At 36.0% G+C, this 13,891-nt stretch overlaps 1 protein-coding gene across 14 annotated transcripts in view; it reads right to left on the bottom strand.

Annotated features, from left to right (window-relative positions):
• The window catches only part of MEF2A (myocyte enhancer factor 2A), a 190,530-nt gene that overhangs the window by 143,688 nt on the left and 32,951 nt on the right, over positions 1 to 13,891 (bottom strand). For 12 of the 14 annotated variants that reach the window (XM_070478148.1, XM_070478161.1, XM_070478156.1 and 9 more), the window contains exon 2: positions 12,710 to 12,794. The exons of the other annotated variants lie outside the window; for them this stretch is intronic. The gene's annotated coding sequence lies outside the window, so the exon portion shown is untranslated. The remainder of the gene's footprint in view (positions 1 to 12,709; positions 12,795 to 13,891) is intronic. 14 annotated transcript variants of the gene reach the window in all.

Raw genomic sequence — 13,891 nt, forward strand, 5'->3', positions numbered from 1 at the left:
ATTTTTCTCTTCACTGTACATTCTTGCCTCCTCTAAGACTGACTGAAGGCGCATAGGCTTATTTCTGGGCCCTCTATTCTGTTCCATTGATCTATTATGTCTATTTTTTGTGCCAATACCATACTATTTTGATTACTGTAGCTTTGTGGTAGTCTCTAAAGTCTGGGAGGGTTTTGTCTCCAGCTTCTTCTTTTGCCTCAAGACTGTTTTGGTAGTTTGGGGTCTTCTATGGTTTCATACAAATTTTAGTATTTGATGTATTTATGTGAAAAAAAAATGTCATGGGTATTTTTATAGGGATTGCAATAAATCACTAGATTACTTTGAGTTATGGCCATTTTAATAATATTCACTCTTCCAATCCAGGGGTATAGGATATATTTCTATTTCTCTGAATCACCTTCAATTTCCTTTATCAATGTCTTACAGTTTTCGCATACAGGTCTTTCACCTCTTTGGTTAGATTTATTCCTAGGTATTTCTTTGATGCGATTCTAAAAGGGATTTTTGTTTAACTTTCTCTTTCTGATATTTCATTGTTACTGTAAAGAAATGCAACAGATTTCTGTATATTAATCTTACATCCTGCTACCTTAATGATTTCACATACTAATTCTTGTGTAGAGTCTTTAGGGTTTTCAGCAGATGGTGACTGCGGTCATGAAATTAAAAAACGCTTGATGCTTGGAAGAAAAGCTACGACAAACCTAGACAGCACATTAGAAAGAAGAGACATTACTTTGCCAACAAAGATCCATCTAGACAAAGCTATGGTTTTTCCAGTAGTCATGTATGGATATGAGAGTTGGACCATAAAGAAAGGCTGAGCACCAAAAGATTGATGCTTTTGAACTGTGGTTTTGGAGAAGATTCTTGAGAGTCCCTTGGACTGCAAGGAGATCAAACCAGTCAATCCTAAAGGAAATCAATCCTGAATATTCATTGGAAGGACTGATGCTGAAGTTGAAGCTCTAATACTTTGGCAACCTGATATGAAGAGCTGACTCATTAGAAAAGACCCTGAAGCTGAGAAACACTGAAGGCAGGAGGAGAAGGGGATGACAGAGGGTGTTGGATGGCATCACCAACTTGATGGACATGAGTTTGAGCAAGCTCTGGGAGATGGTTAACAACAAAGAAGCCTGGCGTACTACAGTCCACGAGATCACAGAGAGTCAGACACAACTGAGCCATGCAAAAACAACAACAACAATACAGAATATTATGTTATCTACAAATAATGACAATTTTACCCCTTCCCTTCCAATGTGCATACCTTTTCTTTTTCTTGTCTGACTACTGTGGCCAGGACTTCCAATACTATGTTGAAAAGAAGCGGTAAGAGTGGGAACCCGTGGCTTGCTTATAAATTAGCAGGAAGGCTTTCAGCTTTTCACCAGAGTATTACATTGGCTGTGAACTTGTCATAAATGGCTTTTATTATGTTCAGATATGTTCCCACTATACCCACTTTGGTGTGAGTTTTTAACACGAATGGATATTGAGTTTTTTCTGCACTTATTGAGATGACCATGTGGATTTTGTCTTTTCTTTTCTTAATGTAGAGTGTCACATTGATTGACTTGTGTATGTGAACAATCCTTGTTCACATACCTTGGGATGAATCCAATCTGTTTGTAATGTATTTTTATGTGTTGCTGGATTTGAGTTGCTAATATTTTGTTCAGAATTTTTGCATCTATATTCATCAAAGATACTGGCCTGTAATTTTCTTTTTCTGGTTGAGTCTCTGTCCGGTTTTGGTATCAGGGTGATGGTGGCGTCACAGGATGACTTTGGGAGTGTTCCCTCCTATTTAATCTTTTGGAAGACTTTAAGAAAGATTGGTATAAGTTCCTTGTGTGTTTAGTAGAATTTCCCAGTGAAGCCATCTGCTCCTGAACTTTTGTTTGCAAGGAGTTTTTTTAAATTACAGATTCTATTTCACATCCACTGTTTGATCTATTCAAATTATCTACTTTTTAATTAAGTTTTAGTAGGCTATATAGAACTTGTTCATTTTTTCTAGGCTGTACAATTTCAATTTGCTAGTACATAATTGTTCATAATATTATCTTATGGTCTTTTGTATTTCTATAGTATCAGTTATTTTTCTTCTTTCATATCTTATTTCTTTGGGTTTTCTCTCTTTTCTTCTTGGTGAGCCTAGCCAGAGGCCTGTTGAATTTGTTTATCCTTTCACAAAACCAGCTCTTGGTTTCATTGATCTTTTCTATTACTTGTTGATCTCTATTTTATTTGTTTCCACTCATGTTAATTTCCTTCCTTCTGCTGATTCTGGGTTTTGTTTCTTCTAATTCTTTTAGGTGGTAGGTTGGATTATTCATTGAGATTTTTCTTGTTTCTTGAGGAAGTCTATATCATTATGAACTGTATCACTATGTCTCATCAAACTACTTCTGGGCATCCCATGGATTTTGTAAGACTCTATTTTCATTGTCATTTGTCTCGAGATATTAACTGATATCTTTGATCTCATTGCTGATCCACTGGTTTTTTAGTAGCATGGTATTTTTTTTTATTGCACTTAAACATGAATGTCATAGGTCCTCTAATTTTTATCTACTATAAAAAGAAAGGGGCTTTCCAATCCCTGGGTTGATATCCCCTGGAGAAGGGCATGGCAACCTACTCCAGTATTCCTGATTGTAGAATCCCACGGACAGAGGAGGCTGACAGGCTACAGTGCACAGGGTCACAAAGAGTCAGATACAACTGAAGCAACTTAATACAGGATCACAGCACACAAGGGGAAAAAAACTCATCTAAACAAGCAAGAAACTCTAGTAGTCATCCACTTTAATAAAAAATATTCAAAAAAATCAAGCAGTGCCAGTTTTCAGCCTAATTTTCAGTGGGCAATGCAACCCCCTTATGCACTTGTGCACATGCACACACAGGTACAAATGATGTCTTGCATTTCCATATAAACTATATGAACAAAATAACCACTCATTCTCACTGTCAAAGGAACTTGAGGGAGACTATTTTACTGTAAGTTTCAATGCAATTAGAGATTCTCTGCTCCTACACAATTATCTTTAATATAAAAACATTTCTCTTCACTCTAAAATAGGATGGTTTAATTATTTTTTTACAAATAATTAAATCCAGGCAGAAATTCCAATTCTAAATTAAGACTATCACTTAACTATTGTTTTATGGAAAATGAGCAAAGCATTCCATTTCATCCATAATTGCACATACTGAATCTAATTACACATTTTAAAAATACAAAAATATGCTGTGAACATAGCGATGGCTACTAGTCAGTATTTAATGACATGATTCAACAAGGAAAACAAATTTTACTTTGAATATAAAGGTTACACACTTACAGCTATTATTTGAAAATGCAGTTTTGCTATATAACTTATGTAAAGGCAAAACATGACCTACAAACAATTACACTTAATTTTATGAAGCTCTGACTTATACTGTTATAAATTTTAGGTAAAATTCAAAAACATTAACATATGATTCAACAAATAAGATAAATAATGGTACAAAGTACAGATAGCATTGAGAAAATAATCCCATACTAACTACAAAAGGGACTGCCTAACAAACTTGTGGATATCATGATAGATATTCTGGCCTGAGAAAACATTTCTAATGCTATAACTATCATAGGAAAGGCAAGAAATCATAAGGTCTTAAGGCAACATGCATAAAGGTGGAGGCTGTACCCTGCATGCACATGGACATATGGCCAAGAGAAGGAAAGTGGGGACTGAATCCAGTTTGTTCTCCACTCTCTAAACCCTGAACCCTGGCAGAGAGCATCATCCATCTAAAACTGGGAAAAGAGCTTTTTTCTAACTTTGCAAGGGCTAGCTGCAGCCTGGTTATACCACATCCAAACAACTACCTTTTAGAAAAGTTAAGACAACTGAGATACTAAATACTGTGCCCTTAAAATCGTAACACCAAAATGTCACTTCTCATTATGAATTTATTTTGAATGTTTCAGGTTAAATCATTAATATGGCAAAACATAAATAGGTTGAGGAGAGAGAGAAAATCATCTAAAACTCATAATTAAAAAATAATCATGAGAAATTAAAAAACACACTGGATACATTAAGAACAGAGTATACATTGGGAAAAAAAATCAGTGAACCTGGAAACATGACATTAACTATTCAAATAATTAAAAGGGGGTGGGGAGTCAAGGGCCAAAAGACACAATCACAACTGTGTAACTGAAATTCCCTCCCTCCAAAATATCTCCTAGGACTAGTGGATACTTGGAAGAAACAGTGGCCCATGTTTTTAAATTTGGTTACCAAAACCCCCTCAAAAACACTAAAACATTTTCTCAAAAGAACCATGTGAAGGCACATAATTGATAAAAAATTATAATCAAATGACATCATAATCACAATCACTGAAAAAACTGTAAGACTGAAGAGCAATCAAACAAAATAGAAAGTTTACATATGAGGCAACAAAAAATAATAGCAGACTTTCTGTTAGGAACTACACAACTTGTTTCAGAAATGACTTCACAACATATTACCAGAGATAAAGAGGGCTATTTCAAGTCAGAAGACTCAGTTCATCAAGAATATATTTAAAAATGCATGTAGCTATTAACAGAGTTTCAAAATACATGAATCAGGAAGTGAAGGGAGAAAAAGAAAAACTCACAATTAAAGTTGAAGATTTCCAAACCCTTCTCTCAGCAATTACTGCAACAAATAGAAAATCAGAAGAGACAAATCTTGAAACACTACCAATCAATCTGACCAATATTTTTAGAAAGTTCCACTCAACAACACAGAATACACATTCTTATTAAGCACACACAAAACATTTGTTTACAGATAACATCCTGCACTCTATAATAAACACAGGAAGTATATTATTGAACCACAACAGAATTAAATTAAAAACCTATTAGAGAAAAACATCTAGAAAATTAAGAAACTATTTGGAAATTATATAGGTCCAAGAAAAAACTCACAAAGGAGCTTAAGAATTCTTTGAACTCCATGTGAACAAACACATGTAAAGATACTCTGTATGATGCAGACAGAGAAAAGATATTAAATATTAAGTGCTCCTTTAGAAAACGGTGGTCTCAAATACTAGAAAGAGAGGATATCACTATAAATCCTTCAAACATTAAAAGAATAAAGCAATATAATATGAAACTTAATGCCAATAAATTAGACAACTTACGTAAAACAGACAAATTCCTTAAAAGACACATAAACTAAAGCTTTTCGAAAAAGAATTAATATATATCTGAATAGCCCAATATCAATTTACTCAATCAAATAAATTCAATTCACAGTTTAAAATCTTCCCACAAAGAAACTCCAAGGCCAGAGATCTACTTTGGTGAATTCTACCAAACACTGGGGTAGAAAATCACCCCAGTATAATTGCTATGAGAACCTCATGAACTATATAAATGGACAAAAAGATATGACACCAAAAGATGAGTCCCCCAGATCTGAAGGTGTCCAATATGCTATCAGGGAAGAGTGGAGAGCTACTAATAGCCTCAGAAAAAAATGACACAGCTGGGAAAAGCGGAAACAATGCTCAGTAGTGGATGTCTGGTGATCAAAGTAAAATCCAATGCTGCAAAGAACATTATTGATAGGAATCTGGCATGTTAGGTCCATGAATCAAAGTAAACTGACGGTGGTCAAGCAGAAGATGGTAAGAATAAACATCGATATCTTAGGAATCAGTGAACTAAAATGGAGACGGGAATGGGTGAATTTAATTCAGATGACCATTTTCATCTACTACTGTGGGCAAGAATCCCACAGAAGAAATGGAGTAGCCCTCATAATCAACAAGAGAGCCCAAAATGCAGTACTTGGGTGCAACCTCAAAAATGAGAGAATGATCTCAGTTGTTCCCAAGGCAAGTCATTCAACATCACAGTAATTCAAGTGTTAAAGGAGATGGGAATACCAAACCATCTTACCTGTCTCCTGAGAAACCTGTATGTGGGTCACAAAGTAACAATGGAAAAACTGACGGGGTCAAGATTGAGAAAGTAGTACAACAGGGTTGTCTGCTGTCACCTTGTTTGTTTAATACATATGCTGAGCACATCAATGAGATATGTCAGGCTGAGTAAGTTACAACCTGGAATCAAGATAGGCAGGAGAAACACCAGCAACATCAGATATTCAGATGATACCACTCTTATGGCTGAAATCGAAGAGGAACTAAAGAGCTTCTTGATGAGGGTGAAGGAGGAGAGTGAAAGAGCCAGCTTAAAACTAAATATTAAAAAAACTAAGATCCTGACATCCATCCTCATTACTTCATGGCAAATAGAAGGAGAAAAGGAGTAGTGACAGATTTCCTCTTCCTGGGCTCTAAAATCACTGCAGATGGTGACTGCAGCCATGAGATCGGAAGACATCTGCTTCTTGACAGAAATGCTGTGACAAACCTAGACAGTATGTTGAAAAGCAGAGACATCACTCTGCCGATAAAGGTCAAGACTATGGTCTTCCCAATGGTCACATACGGTTGTGAGATCCGGACCGTAAAGAAGGCAGAGTAACAAAGAACTGATGCCTTCGAACTGTGGTGCTGGAGAAGACTCTTGAGAGTCACTTGGACAGCAAGGAAATCAAACCAATCAATCTTGAGGGAGAACAACTCTGAGTACTTGTTGGAGGGACTAATGCTGAAGCTAGAAGTCCAGTATTTTGGTCATCTGATGCCAAGAGCTGACTCACTGGAAAAGTCCCTGATGCTGGGAAAGATTGAGGGCAGAAGGAGAAAAGGGCATCAAAGGATGAGACGGCTGGATGGTATCACCAAAGCAATGGACATGAACTTGGGCAAATTTCAGGAGATGGTGAGGGACAGGGAGGCCTGGTACACTGAAATCCATGGGGTCACAAAGAGCTGGATATGAGTGGTGACTGAACACTACCATCAAACACTTAAAGAAGTAACAACAACTGTATGAAAACTTTTCGAGAAAAAAATCTTTCCAACTCACTCTATTATCCTGATATAAAAACCAGACAAAGACATTATTTTAAAAAACTACATACCAATCTTGAGAAAGAAGAACAGTGCTAGAAGGATCAACCTTTCTGACTTTAGACTATACTACAAAGCTATAGTCATCAAGGCAGTATGGTACTGGCTCAAAAAACAGAAATAAAGACCAACAGAACAAGATAGAAAGCCTAGAGATAAACCCATACACCTATGGGCACCTTATCTTTGAAAGAGGAGGCAAGAATATACAATGGAGAAGACAGCCTCTTCAATTAATGATGCTAGGAAAACTGCACAGCTACACATAATATGAATGAAATTAGAGCACTTCCTAATGTCATACACAAAAATAAGCTCAAAATGGATTAAAGACTTGAATGTAAGGTCAGATACTGTGAAACTCTTACAGGAAAGCATAGGCAGAAACTCTTTTACATAAATTACAGCAAGATCCTCTTTGATCCAGCTCCTAGAGTAATGGAAATAAAAACAAAAATAAACAAATAAGACCTAATTAAACTTAAAAGCTTTTGCAGAGCAAAGGAAACTATAAACAAGATGAAAAGACAACCCTTAAGACCGGGAGAAAATAATAACAAATGAAGCAATGGATAAAGGATTAATCTCCAAAATACACAAGCAGTTCATGCAGCTCAATTTCAGAAAAAATAAACAACTCAATCAAAAAATGGGGCGAAAATCTAAGCAGACATTTCTCCAAAGAAGACATACAGATGGCCAACAAACACATGAAAAGATGTTCAACATCACTCATCATTACAGAACGCAAATCAAAACTACAATAAAGTATCGCCTCACAGTGGTCAGAATGGCCATCATCATAAAATGTACAAACAATAAATGCTGGAGAGGAAGTGAAGAGGGAACCCTCTAGCACTGCTGGTGAGAATGTAAACTGATACAGCCACTGTGGAGAACAATATGGAGATTCTTTGGCCATCATCATAAAATGTACAAACAATAAATGCTGGAGAGGAAGTGAAGAGGGAATCCTCTAGCACTGCTGGTGAGAATGAAAACTGATACAGCCACTGTGGAGAACAATATGGAGATTCTTTGGCCATCATCATAAAATGTACAAACAATAAATTCTGGAGAGGAAGTGAAGAGGGAATCCTCTAGCACTGCTGGTGAGAATATAAACTGATACAGCCACTGTGGAGAACAATATGGAGATTCTTTTAAAAGCTAGGAATAAATCTACCATATGACCCAGCAACCCCACTATAGGGCATACACCCTAAGAAAACCATAATTCAAAAACACATAAGTACCCCAGTGTTCACTGCAGCACTATTTACAATAACCAGGACATGAAAGCAACCTAGATGTCCATCAACAGATGAATGGATAAAGAAGTTGTGGTACATATATAGAATAGAATATTGCTCACCCATAAAAAGGAACAAAATTGAGTCAGCTGTAATGAGGTGGATAAACCTAGAATCTGTCATACTGAATGAATTACTGCATATACATGGAATCTAGAAAAATGGTACTGACAAACCTATCTGCAGGGCAGAAATAGAGATGCAGATATAAACAGACTTGTGGACACAGTAGGGGAAGGAGAAAGTGGGACGAATTCAGAAAGTAGCACTGACATATACACACTACTCATGTGTGAAACAGTTAAGCTAGTGGGAAGCTGCCACGTAATACAGGGAGCTCAGCTTGATGCTCTGTGACAACCTAGGTGGGTGGGATGTGAGGAGTGGGAGAGGGGTTCAAGAGAAGGGATATATGTATTCAGTTCAGTTCAGTTGCTCAGTCGTGTCTGACTCTTTGCGACCCCATGGACTGCAGCACGTCAGGCCTCCCTGTCCATCCCCAACTCCCAGAGTTTACCCAAATTCATGTCCATTGAGTTGGTGAGGCCATCGCACCATCTCATCCTCTGTCGTCCCCTTCTCCTCCTGCCCTCAATCTTTCCCCGCATCAGGGTCTTTTCCAAGAAGTCAGCTCTGTGCATCAGGTGGCCAAAGTATTGGAGTTTCAGCTTCAACATCGGTCCTTCCAATGAACACTCAGGACTGATCTCCTTTAGGATGGACTGGTTGGATCTCCTTGCAGTCCAAGGGACTCCCAAGAATCTTCTCCTTTGAACTGGGAACACCACAGTTCAAAAGCATCCGTTCTTCAGCACTCACCTTTCTTTATAGTTCAATTCTCACATCCATACATGACTACTTGCAAAATCATAGCCTTGACTAGATGGACCTTTGTTAGCAAAGTAATGTCTCTGTTTTTTAATATGCTGTCTAGGTTGGTCATAACTTTTCTTCCAAGGAGCAAGGGTCTTTTAATCTCATGGCTGCAGTCACCATCTGCAGTGATTTTGGAGCACCCAAAAATAAAGCTTGTCACTGTTTCCAGTGTTTCCCCATCTATTTGCCATGAAGTGATGAGACCGGATGCCATGAACTTCATTTTTTGAATATTGAGTTTTAAGTCAACCTTTTCACTCTCCTCTTTCACTTTCACCAAGAGGCTTTTTAGTTTTTCTTCACTTTCTGCTGTAAGGGTGGTATTATCTCCATATCTGAGGTTATTGATATTTCTCCCAGCAATCTTGACTCCAGCTTGTGCTTCATCCAGCTCAGCATTTCTCATGATATACTCTGCATAGAAGTTAAATTAGCAGGGTGACAATAAACAGCCTTGATGTACTCCTTTTCCTATTTGGAACCAGTCTGTTGTTCCATGTCCAGTTCTAACTGTTGCTTCCTGACCTGCATACAGGTTTCTCAAGAGGCAGGTCAGGTGGTCTGGTATTCCCATCTCTTTCAGAATTTTCCACAGTTTGTTGTGACCCACACAGTCACATTTACAGCTGATTCACGCTGCTGTACAGCAGAAACCAACACAACATTATAAAGCAATAACCCTCCAATTAAAAGTTTTTAGAAAACTACAAACCAATGTATGCCATGAACATGCATGAAAACATCTCTCATTAACACAAATCTGAACTTATACAGCAATTTATATAAAACATATATACACTGTTGCACAATGTGCTTCATGGTAAAAGACCTAAGATCAGGAGTAAGGCAACAATGTCAGCTCATCACTTCTATTTAACACTGCACTGGGACTACTAGGCAGTTCAATAACGCAGCAAAAGAAATAAAAGGTATAAAAATTGAAAAGGTAGAATAAAATAGTCTATTTACAGACAAGATGAGGGTCTGCCCAGAACATCTGAAAGAATCCACAAAACTGCCACCAGAATGAGTGAGTTTAGCAGAATCATAAATTACAAGGTTTTATGCCAAAATCTATTCTATTGCTATATACTAAAAACAGCTGGAACTGATATTACATTACTATTTACAATAACATGAAAATAGTAAACAGAGACCAACAAAATATATGCAATACCTTTACAATGAAAACTACAAAATACTGCTGAGAAACTAAAGACAACTTAAATAGGGAGAGATACCAAGTTCACGCATCAGAAGACTCAACATCCTTAAGAGGTTAATTCACTCCCAATTAGCCTCCATGATAAAAGCACTCATAATCAAAATCTTGTTAAGGCTTCTCTGCAGAAAATGACAAGGTAATTCTAAAATACATAGAAATGGAAAGGACTTAGGCTAGAAAACAACCTTGAAACAAAAGAGCAAATATGGAGGGTTTACACTACCTGCTTTTAAGACTTACATAAAGCTATGATAATCAGGACAGTAATGTCATAAGGATAGACACATAGATGAACAGATATAATAGGGTTCTGAAATAGACCCACATATATATGTCAACTGATTTTCAACAAAGTTGCCAAAGTAATTCAGTAGGGGAAAATACAACCTTTTCAATAATGCTTCTTGAACAATTTGACTTTCATTGGCAAAGAAATAAATCTTATCTCTTACCTAATACCATACATTAAAATTAACTCAAATGAGATAAAAGACTTAAAATGTAAGCCCAAAGCAATTTCAAGACTTGAAGTAAAAGAAAAAAATTAGGGAAAATATTGCCCAATATCTGTGCCAATTCCTCCAATTTTTCTACTTCAAATCAGGGCAGAATCATTAGGGAAAACAAATCTGAGGTTCTTAAGTCAACATTTGAAACTACTCAAAAGGAAAGAGCATTTCCCTCTAAGTACTCAGTAACTCCAAGCCAAGTAGTTCTTAATTCAATCACAACCCTCAGAACCACGCAAAGCCTGCTATAAGGAATAATCTTTAGAACTGAGTAGAAGAAGTTATCACAGAGGATTCCCTGAAGCAAATTTAACAGCTAAAGTTATGCTCATAGCCACCACAGTGGTTCAGAGAAGAAACAGAAATATAGGGAAATTATAGGGAAAATTGTCTGGAATGGAAGTGGCTAAATTCCTGCAGTGCTTTAATTCAAATCACTCAGTGTTGAGTTATTAGTGAACAAAATATATACATATGAGAAATGTAAAAAAGATGAGAAAAGAAAAAAATCAAACATTAAAAGACTTACAGCAAACTAAACAAGATTTATATTTTAAAATGTGAATTAACCTTCATTTTCCCCATTCTTCCTGTGTATATACAAGTTTTCAACTAAAGAATACTTTTCAATTAAAAAATAATACCTTTCTCCTAGCTCCCTAACCTGAAGAATATCATAAAATGGGTTGTTCTGCAGTCAAGGTTTAACAAGAAAAATGTACGGCCATAGGAAACTGATATCGGAATAAAGTATTATAAGAAAAAACTTCTTTTGTAAGTTCATAAAAGTTCTTTCTACCACTGAAGGAAAAATTTAAACCTTACATTAAGTAGCAAAACTATTCTTAAAATGAAAAGAATAATAACAACAGAAAATATTTTTAAGTACCTTTCACAAGATTTATTGACATAACCATCAGGCTCGATCAATTATATCTAATACAATGTCAATGTGAACATATTACGACACACCAAAAACCATCCCCTAATGTTTTGTGAAATTACATTATTTTACAATATTCTCATATTACTATAACTCACTTCTCTTCCATTTAGAACAGAAAAAAAAATTCAGGTAAAGTTTCACTTATGAAAGCTTTTTGAGAACTACACATCTCACCAGCATATTCAAACAATTAACCTAGGCCAATGTAAGTTTTTAAATCAAAATAGCCTACTCCAGAACTCTGCAAATATGGGCCTGTGAGTTAAGGCAAAAAACGAGTCACAAAAAAAGTTCACATGTTAAAAAGATTTCTTCAATTTGCTTAATTTTTTCCTTCAATCCTTCTACCTTTCAAGAAATATGGCTAGACCTGTCCACTGTGTCTTTCATTTGAAAATCCCTCTATTCTGCCAACTTATTGTCTCAGTAAATATGGACTATAAATTTTCTTTATTTTCAAATATGTGTAGCTGTCATGGAAGATGAAAGTGGAAAAGATGTAAACGTTTGGAATTAGCAGTATCTTTTCAAGAAACTGTCTATTCAAAAAATTTTTCAAGAAAGTGTCTATTCAAGAAACTGTCAAAAGAAAAAAGAAACTGTCACTATACAATATTACATATATTGTGTGTATGTGAATATCAGACTGGATTTTACAAATTTCCTTAATTAACCTACATTAATCCCCAATGTAAACTCCAAACTAACCGTTATTCGATTTTTTTCAAAAACATTCCCATTGTGTTTATTTACTTCATAACATAGAAAAATGAAAAAAAAGTCTTACTAGAAGTGATGTACCAGCAAAAAGTGCACTTATTGTGATCCTTGCAGAAAACTCTTCTTTATTCCTTTCTCACAAAATCCAAGTCCTTAATAAAGAAAAAAAAATTAAGCAGGTTATTAATTATTCTTAATTCTAAAACAAAATTAAATGTACTTTCATTACTACAAATTTCAACACTCAGCACTACAACTGTCAGATAGTTCTACAAACACTTACTGAACAGAAAAATAATTTTTAAAATTTTAATTTTTAATTGGAGGATAACTGCTTTACAGTGTTGTTGGTTTCTGCCATACAACAATGTGAATCAGCCGTAAGTATACCTATGTCCCCTCCCTGTTGAGCCTCCCTCCCTGCCCCATCCCACCTCTGAGATCATCGCAGAGCACCAGGCTGAGCTGTGTTATACAGTAACTTCCCACAAGCCATCTGTTTTATATGCAATAATGTATATGTTTCAGTGCTACTTTCTCAATTCATCCCACGCTCTCTCCACTACCGTGTCCACAAGTTCGTTCTCTACATATGTGTGTCTATTCCTGACCAGCAAACAGGTTCATCAGTACCATGAAAAATACATCTTTACAAGTCAGTTGTTTTATTTGGCTAATAAAAACATAATGTTAGCCAACTGGCATTTCTAATGTCACTAATCCAATTTTTCAAGTTTTCTTAAATGTTCAGTAATGTTCTACCCATGCCAAGATCCACAAATTGGTGTCCGAGGTCCCATTTTCCTATTCTCTGTATCCCAAGATATACTTTATACTTACACGGTACACAGAGCCTATTGAATTTACGTTCTCATAAAATAGTTGAAAATGTTCACTATATTACGTTCTCATTTAGGGAAAAAACTGTCAAAGGGTCAGTGACTTATACTGCCATAAAATGTGTATGTATTCAAAGCAATCGCATATACTTAAGAGTTCTCATTCTTTTAAAGGCAACAATGAAAATGAACATAAAATGCCAAAAACAAGTATGAAACAACAATGTCTGTTATTCACATTAATAAAGGAACACTAGTGAATGCTAACCAATTGTGTAGTGCATAAAGAATGATCCAGTCTTGTTACACTTTTGCTTGGAAATAAGCAAGACTGGCGTCTCCTGCATTGCAGGTGGCTTCTTTACCAACTGAGCTATGAGGGAAGTCCCAGTAGCAAGACACTTACTTAG

Source organism: Odocoileus virginianus, chromosome 16, assembly GCF_023699985.2.
Source record: "Odocoileus virginianus isolate 20LAN1187 ecotype Illinois chromosome 16, Ovbor_1.2, whole genome shotgun sequence".
NCBI classification, from domain to species: domain Eukaryota; kingdom Metazoa; phylum Chordata; class Mammalia; order Artiodactyla; family Cervidae; genus Odocoileus; species Odocoileus virginianus.